The sequence below is a fragment of the Arachis hypogaea genome, chromosome 2 (assembly GCF_003086295.3).
Source record: "Arachis hypogaea cultivar Tifrunner chromosome 2, arahy.Tifrunner.gnm2.J5K5, whole genome shotgun sequence".
In the NCBI taxonomy this organism is placed as follows: domain Eukaryota; kingdom Viridiplantae; phylum Streptophyta; class Magnoliopsida; order Fabales; family Fabaceae; genus Arachis; species Arachis hypogaea.
In genome coordinates, this window is record NC_092037.1 from 17,339,399 (window position 1) to 17,348,795 (window position 9,397).

The following is a 9,397-nucleotide window of genomic DNA, read 5'->3' on the forward strand; positions in this document are numbered from 1 at the left end:
CCTTTGACAAAATTCACAATTAAGTGTATGGTACTATGACTCTTCTATGTGGGCAAAACATGATGGTTTAAGGCTTAGAACACTTCAAGGTATTGTTAATATTCTGAGGTCAAAACAGTGCATTCACTTCTAGATTGCAGCTGCAGAACTACACTTCAGGCTGCATGAGTGGGGCAAGAAGAGGGATACAAGCAGAAGGGTCAATGAAGGCACTTATAGTGATGAGGGTACAACCCATGATTTGTCAACTTCAAGATAACACTAACAATTGCAACTTTGGAACCATTCAGAATCAAGGATTCTACCTTGGATTTTTATCTTGTTTTATTTAAGACACATTTAATTAGGATAGCATGAAAGCAAACTAAATTTTTTCTATTGTTGTTGTCTGCAATAAACCCAGCAAAGGGTCTTATTGTTTTATGCATCAATTTGAGTTAGACCTCTGCTTAAATATCATGTGATCAATTGCAATATTTCACATTGGCAAAATGTTAAATGAATTCAGGTTTCTGAAACAGACCAAGGCATACTTATGATTGTATTTGCAGACTAATATCTTTTTGTCTTGCAAGAATGCAAAATGAACATAATAACAGTGCGAAGTACATCTAACTAGCCATTAAACATATTACAAGCACAATGAAGTATTTCCATAATCCATCTTAAGAACAATGCCGTTTGAAATAAGATCATTACCTTAGTAATAGACTTTTGAGCACTCAAGCAAGCCACAGCATCTTTCACCTCTGCAGTAACACCAAAGACTGGATGCAGTTAAAATATATGGACATTTTTAGTATGTAATAGTTCAATATTTGAAAGAAACAAAAAAATTGATTCGAAACTTATTAGAGTAAAATTGAAACTTTTTATCTAACTTGCGATTGGACTTTGATTCTGCCCTGCAAAAGCGAGAGAAGAACATAAATAACTGCAAACTCCAGCTCAAGTCACAAAGTAGATTTTAAACTTTGGAAACTAGGAAAACATGGAAGGAGGGGAAGATATTAACTTTTTCCCTGGCCACGGACAGAGAAGCCAGCGAGGATGGGGATGACGTGCCGAGCTACCTGGGTTCCGGATAGAGGGAAGAGGAAGAAGCGGAAGCGCTGAGCCTAGGGACGCGGCGGCAAAGAAACTAGGGCTAAGGTTTTGACGTTTTGGTTTGGAATTTTCACTGGTTTGCTTCAGAGGGGGCATGATTAGGGGAATTAGAGAAGATGAAGTTCTTTTTATGTTTTGCTTTGGTTCAGGGAGCACGAATAATTAGGAAAATTGAAGAAGATGAAGAACGATTGATTTTATATATATATATATGTTTTTGTTTTGTTGTTTAAATTAATTGAAACTATAAAATTAGGATTAATTGATGTCTATTTTAATAATTTTCATCTAAAAATAATTTTGAATAGTGTAATTCAAACAATATTTATTTTATTATAATCCATTTTGATATAAAGATGGCCAAACATAAATCACTTCAATACAAACTCACTTTTCATCAAAATCAAGTTTGCAAAATCAATTTTATGCAAACTGGTATCCAAACACACACGGAGTATCTTTGAATGATTAACCAAATAAGAACATAAAACAAAATGTACTCTCTAAAATAACAGTTTTGTTAAAAATCGTGTCAATATACATCACACTAAAGGAAGAGAAAATTCTTCAGAACAATTTTGATGAGTTGTGCTTAAATATTAAGAGTGCTTATTCCCAACCAGTGGGGGCAACACCTCCAGGTGCAGGAACGGAAGCCTGTGGAGCTGGAACTGGCTCCCAATCACCTGCAGCTGCGGATACAAAAGAACTTAGGTCAAATATATTGCCATCACAGTTTCCGACAGAACTATGGTAAGGCGTACCGATTTTCTTGCATTTTGAGGGAGAACGATTCAACACAACAACAATCCAGAATTATTTGACTAGAACATATTAGAAGCAAATACGACAATTATGTTGCATCAAATTTAACAGACTAATGGGAGAACAAATACACAGACTTGATAGACAGAAAATTTCAATAGATAAAATTGAACTTAAATCACGCATGTGACTAACAGATCCAGAGTAGAAACAATTATTCTTACCGGCGTCTGGGGCCCAGTTAGCAGGTGCAGCTGCAATGGGTTGTTGAGAAACTGGTTCAGTCCAGGATTGTTCAGCTGTAACAGCCCCCCATTCCCCATCAGCTGCAGGGAAGCCGGCAATGCCAGCAGCACCAAAATCTTGAATGGCATATTCTGGGGCAATTGGTAATTCCTCCTCCTCTTGTTGCTTGGCCTCTTCAGGTTCTCTATAGAAGAATAAATCTACCTACACATGAAAAGTCGACATAATTTAGTTAAAGTTCAAAGGAAACAACATAATAAGACTACTATCTTTTGATAAAATATGATTTTTTTTGGGTAATTCAGATGAATAAATAGTTTGGGGTTCAAATTATGCAGATGTTCTAAACCAATTTTTGCTACATGTCTGTCCTAAACACCTTTTAGATTGTTTAGGACAGGCGTGTAACAAAATTGGTTTAGAACATCTGTATAATTTTGAACCCCAAACTATTTTATCATGTGAATTACCTAAATTTTTTACACCTGTATGTACTGCAAGAAAGATTGTTCTAAAAAAGTGCATACCAGATGAGACATTTGTAATGCAAACATTGGAAAATACACAATAAATCTAAAAGAGCTACAAAATAATAATAATTCAACCCGTTAAGAGCAAAATTAGTTTACCATCACATCCCACTTAAGCCCTGGACGAATAGTACCCCTCATCTGCAGAACCATCCTTGCTAATAACCAAAACAGACAACCAATACTGTACTTCCCCTTGTTATTGGCAGGAATGCCAACATCAACATAGTGCATCGGAGAATCAGTATCGCAGAAGGCAATCGTCGGAATATTTCCAAGAGCACCTTTCTTAATGGGCTGCACATATTTTAAAAAATAAAAAAATAGAAAAGAAAACTCAAAATGAGATAAACTAATAACAGAATTTCAAACTCCCATAAAAACATATTGACAGTTAATTGTGAAACAACATACACCACTACACTCAACACAAGTGAAAAAAATAAGTTTCAAACATCTAAAAAAAGTGGCACCTGATGATCAGTCCTTGGATCAGTAAGAATGAGTAGGCGAGGCTTGTTATAGGATGTCTGCATCTGATTAGTGAATGTTCCAGGAGTGTGCCTTCCAGCAATTGCATTCGCACCCGTGTATTGGGTAAACTTCAAGACTGCCCTCTGACCATATGGCCTAGCAGACTGAACAATGATGTCCTGAGGGTTCTCGATGGCAACAATAATCCTAGCAGCAAGTTGGAGCTTCTCCCATGTCTTGCCAAGGTTAATTATGTAAATACCTGGGGACAAAGAATACGAAAAATCAACCAAGCCATAAAAATATTTTCCTACTGCAAAGGGAAGCATCGGAAAGATTAAAGGCGTTTATATGTTTCATAAATTTTGGGACAGAAGTTGCTTTTTCATCAGAAACTCATTGGTAAAATTATGATAATAAGCTGTTTTGAAAACAATGTGTTAATGCAAGTACACATATTCATGTCAAAATCTTTATTAATAATTAAATTGACCCTTTCAATCAGTAGCACAAACCAAATCGAGAATAATTGACAAACACTAGTCTATAACAAACTAATAAAAATGTCTCCCAAAAAAAGAACCCTACACACGAAAAGATAAATAAAAGAAAAAATGCTAAACCCATTGAAGAGCAAGGAGTATCTGGACCCCAAAGAAACTACACAAATATGTGTTCTTCATTAGATTTCAAGAACTAAACTAGTCGTATAACCCCAAAGAAAATATCAAAAGAAGCGTGGGTTACCATCATTGCGGCGCTTGAAAACATAGCGTTCCATCTGGAAGTCGCAGTTTTTGGTTCCGAGATGAACCTCAGCTGCGAGCATCATTTGGATGTCTTGCTCCTTCTGCGAGAGCTGGCGCGACACTGCAGCGGTTGTGGCGGCGGAAGTGGCCATCGTTGGGGAGGAGAGTTGGTCTCTTGAGAGATTTGTAGTAGCAGCTGCAGTTATAAGAAGAAGGTTTCACGACTTAGGATCTTTTTAAAAGGGCTGTTTTTTTCACAAGGGCTTTTATGGCCGGTTGAAGTTACTCTAAATATATAACCGAGTTTATTTTTTGGACTCTACTTCAATCTTAGACTCAATAAAATCTAAATATTTTTGTGCCCCAATTATATCAGGTTTAAATTTGGTTAAAATTGGGTCTTTAAAACTTTAACAACAATTTATAAAAAAATTTATTTATGATACACTTATTTATAAAAAAGAAATTTATTATTAAAAAGTTGATATTCATATTTGAATTTAAATTTATGCATAAATTCTAATTTGATGCTTTTTTTTTATCTATTTTCTAATTCAACAAGTGATTAAAAATAAAACAATAAGTTTATAATTATTATAACATAATATTAAAATTAATTTAAAACATATATATCTTTTTAAGTTCCCTTAGGATACACATGGATCGAGTGAAGCTGAGTTTGCCTTGACTCGGACCTAGTCTGAAATAATGACCGGGTCTATTTTTGAAACCCTTATCCGATTTTAAACCCAGTAAAATCACACCAAATTAGCTCCTAAAATATTCGAGATCGGATCAAGTCTTTGGACTAGACCGGACTATGTGCATCGCTATTTCTCACAATCAATCAGTTGAGATTTGAAAAGTATAGATGTTATTCCAAAATGGTTAAAAATCTTTAAGAGAATAAAACCACTAAAATTACTTGAAATTATCAAATATTTTAAACAAAATTACCTTTGAAATTTGTTAATGATAAAGATACTTTTAATTATTCTAAAATATGATAAAAATAATAAAATATAAAATACTATTTTTTATAAGTGACAAATAATATTTATATTTGATAAATTACTTGTATATTTAATTTGAAATTTTGTGAAAATATGAAAATTTTGAACTTTTTTGGAGTTGGAGCTTGGGGACGGTGCTAAGTGGAGTAGTAAAAGTGGAGTAGTAAGAGAGAAGGAAAGACATTCAATAAGGTAGGATTAGGATTTTCAATAAGTGAAATTACTAAAAAGCTCTTAGCCGATAAATTTACTAGTCCAGAATACATTGTTACTTCAAACTAAATTTTACTCAAGTTACAAATACATTCAGCATAGAGACCAGTGACCCACCATAACCCCCAAATGTGAGCCCAAACCTAGATTCAAGTACATATCTAGTACAAAGTTCACGACGAATATGAAAAAACTATTGGAGTAAACTGATGACAAAGGTAGTCAACTAATAAAATTAGGAAGCATTAAACCAATTAATTACTGCATTGCTACATAGATTAAAATTTAAAAAAGGCATCAAAGCATGCTTCAGTAAAAATTCCTTCCATTCTAAAAAATATACAGTGCCAGTGATCATTGCCAAAGTTGATTAACAGACAAAAATGTTATGCTGAAATATGTTCACCCCACAACTTTTAGTTATACACAGTCTTAGTAAAATGGATGGTTCACGATCTTATCTCCGACCTTTTTTCAGTAGATCTTTTCACCTCTGCCTCTCGCCGTTTTTGCTGCCTGCCCAACAAAAACACCGTCACTGTATCAATCGCATGTTGTCATCTCTTGTTAGTTTTGTGGATCTCTCTCGTTAGCTTTCATATGTCATCTATTCTAGTCCCACCTCCTATCTCCTCTACATGATTGAACAAATGCCAAACTGGAATCAAGATACATAAATACAACGCATAAAATTCAAGGTTGTTTATGTACTTACACAAATAGCATGTACCCACTGCCAGCATTAACAGTAGATAGAATTGCTGCATGAGTCCCAACAGTAGATACAGAATCCTGCCCCACAGAGGGCAGAGGATTTTTTCGATCACCATCCACCTGGAACAAAATCATTCATTAAAAATTTGTTAGCACAATGAGCCAATTAAGAATGTCCCTGAAGTTGCAGTTGCAAAGTTTAGATGAACACCTTATCCCATTTTGATTTTTTGTTCTGTCTACCATCCCGATTAATAGAGTCAGCTATAGGTGGCACCAAACCACTTGCAGCCACAGCAGAACCACCTGTGCAAAAACAATATCATAAAAGCACTATAAGATAACATCATAAATATATGAAAAATGACACCTAAGAAAAAGCTTCACTATTGCACAAAACATCTAGGAGGTTTCTGGACCTGCAACAGGCAAGCTGATTCTGGGAGCACCTGCTGCTACAATTCCCGGTTGTGTTCCCCCAGCGATAAATTCCATCTTCTGTGCTTTCTTCTTCTCATGTTCTTTCCTTTCACTTTCACGCTTATATCAGCCTCTGTTTGTTCATTTAAGGCACCAAGAAACAAATAGAAGTTAAAAAATAGAAAAACCAGTATTTGCTGCAAAATCAAGAGAAATAAAATAATGAGATTGGAAAAATATTAAAAACAGATGCTCAGAGATGGAAGCCAAAATATAGAGATGCCAAGAACTAAAGCCTAAACCTAGCAAATATTCAGTTTGCCAAGTCAAGACCAAGAAAAATTGACAACCAAAAAAATAATAGAGAAATCTAGAAGGCCTCATTTTCTTGAAGGTAACATTACATAATCTGATAAAATTATACTTCATCAAGAGTATAATAATTACTATAAAAGGTAGTGCTGCATTGCAGCCCAAAAGATAACCTCTAATGTATTTGTAGTGCAAGCAAAACACATTCTGACAGTTAAAAAAGGATTTTAACATCATTAAATACTTTAAACACACTGCCAGCTTGGAATAAACAACCTATTATGGCCTAACACACAAGCCGTCATAACCAACAAATGTAGACAGACATCTACAGACCAAGGTAACCAATAGCAGCAAAATGAGCAGATGCGCCAAGGTTTTTAGTAGTGCAGATTTATAGTATTGATAACAAGTAGTTGAGTTTTAAGAACTAATGTGTATCAGAGATTATTTACAGGGTATCTACAATCTTGGGTACAGTGCCGCTCTATGATCTGCTATACCATCATAGCATCTTTGCGGTTTGTTCACCCAGCTGCACCATGCCACTATCAAAGCTTAACTACTATGGTCCAGACAGTAAAATAGTATGCATGATAAATTTAACAAAATCATGGAAAAGAGTAAAATGTAGACTAACATGGCAAATAACAGTCAGGAAATAAGGAGAGAAGCAGCAGTTACTGACCAATTTCATCAAAGAAGTCGCTTGAATCATATCCATGAGGGTCAAATACATCTTTACTGAAGCAAGACCCTATTTGGTCAATTTCTTGATACCTCACTGCATGCAATAAGAAGTCAGGATTTCGATAGTTCTTTCTGTTGCGAACTTCGGCATTAAAAATTTTTCCAGCCTCCTTATACTCGAAGAACTTATTTATTTTTCTCTGCAATCGAAAAAGAATCTGTAATTACAGAATTACAGCCAACTTTTAAGGGATAGTACTGAGAAGAGAAGGGGGCATCCACTAGAAAATATTAATGTCTAGATAGTATAAAACTGAGGTAAAAGATCTACAAAATAGAACCCTCTAATTATTAACAGAAGGTATTTCATTGAGGCAATTAGAAAACATGGATTGCTAAATCATTACCAAAGAATGTTCTTGGGCAAAAAATTGAGGGAACTTACAATTAAATCCAACATCAAACCAGCGCAGAAGACAAGCTAAGTGGTTTACTTAACTTATTGAATGCTACTTTACAATCTATTAAAATGGTATTCAACTGTTGATAATATTCAAATGCTGTAACAAAACTTACTTGCAGTTCCTCTGAGCATTTTGCTTTTGGTGGAGGAGGGAGAAATTTATTCAATGGGTCTTCAGCTTTTTGCTCATCTTGACCTGCTTCTACAGGTTCTGCATCATCAGGTCCAATCATGGCATCATCATTCATTGTATCAGATTTCAACTGCTCAGATAATTGAGGAGTGTTTGCTTGATTGCTAGGTGTCATAACGTGGACTGCTCCAGATGGTGTTCTATCTAGCAAATCACCTGCAATTACATGTTCCAGAGGGTAGTAAGTTAGAGGCAGGAGAAATGAACATGTAGCAAACTAGCAATTGTACTGTATTTTAATAAAAATTAAATCAAGCAATATCATCTTCTCAAGACTCGAATACAGGATTGCTACTCTTCCCATCCCAAATTACACCGCATTCTAAGCATGAGTTAAATGCATAAAGATGCATTTCAATCACGATTTATCATAAGTATCATACAAGTTTCATCGGATTTCAATCATCATTGTAATATCATATTGCACTTACCATTGGTCAAATTAAGCTGGTCCCCATACATGACTCGAACACTACCTCCTATCTGTCCTTCCTGCAATCATTGGCAACAAACACACCCATCATTCTCACTTCCAAAGAAAACCGAAGAGAAAACATAAGATTCTACAAAAGGAGTGTACCTCAGGCTCAGGAGACATTGCAACTTCGTCATGACCATAGTCCACTATAGTAAGCTTTCCTCTCTCGCTCCTCGTCGATCCAACGGCAGCACCGCCACCCCTCGTTGATCTTGCGGCGGCGAAATTACCATGTTTGTGTTAACACACTGCGGCGTTGAAGTTCCAAACCTGCGCTCCTCCGCCGGCGTGGACACCTCGTCCGCAACTCCATCGTTACTTCCAAACCTGCCATTCTATCCGCGTTGGTGGCAGTCAAATTTACCTCCGCAGCGAATCCTCCGGCGGCGGCGTCCTCATTCTGCTCGTGGCGCATATCTATCTCTTGGTTATCTTCTTCATCTTCTTCGGCGTCCTCCATATCGTCGTCTCCGTCGTCATTGTACATGGACAATAAGGCTATACCTTCAGATTGCTTCTTCTTGGATGCCATTGGCAGAAGCTAGGGTTCCGGCGAGGGAACAAATGAAGAGATTGTTTCCTGTGAAGGGTTGAAATTGAGTGACAGGGAAGTGTTGTTGAGCTGCGAGTGAAGGGAATTTGAACGAGAAAATTGGAATTAGGAGGGAACCAGAGAAGATGGAAAAAGGTTGAATCAGGAAGAACCAGAGAAAGACTCAACACCGATGCAAATGATGAATCGAAATTCGAAAACACAGGTGTTTCTTTTTTTTTTATGGGTGGCCGGACAGACCCGACCCGATCATACTCGGTTTCTTGTCTTGATGTAAGAATCAATATTGGAGTTTAGTCCAATATAATGAACCCATTTTCATTTGGCCTGGACAATGAGCTCATTTTTATACAATTTCAACTACCAAAATCTTTGGGTCTGAGAGCCTATAAACTGACAACAATAACAACAATAAATGATAGAAGTAATCCAGTTATTATAATCCCCTGGTTAAATAATAAAAGAAGTGATCGCAAT

At 36.1% G+C, this 9,397-nt stretch overlaps 1 pseudogene; it reads right to left on the reverse strand.

Moving 5' to 3' along the window:
- Nucleotides 1-5,417: 5,417 nt before the first annotated feature.
- Nucleotides 5,418-9,046, reverse strand: LOC112740177 (uncharacterized; annotated as a pseudogene).
- Between the last annotated feature and the right edge of the window lie 351 nt (nt 9,047-9,397).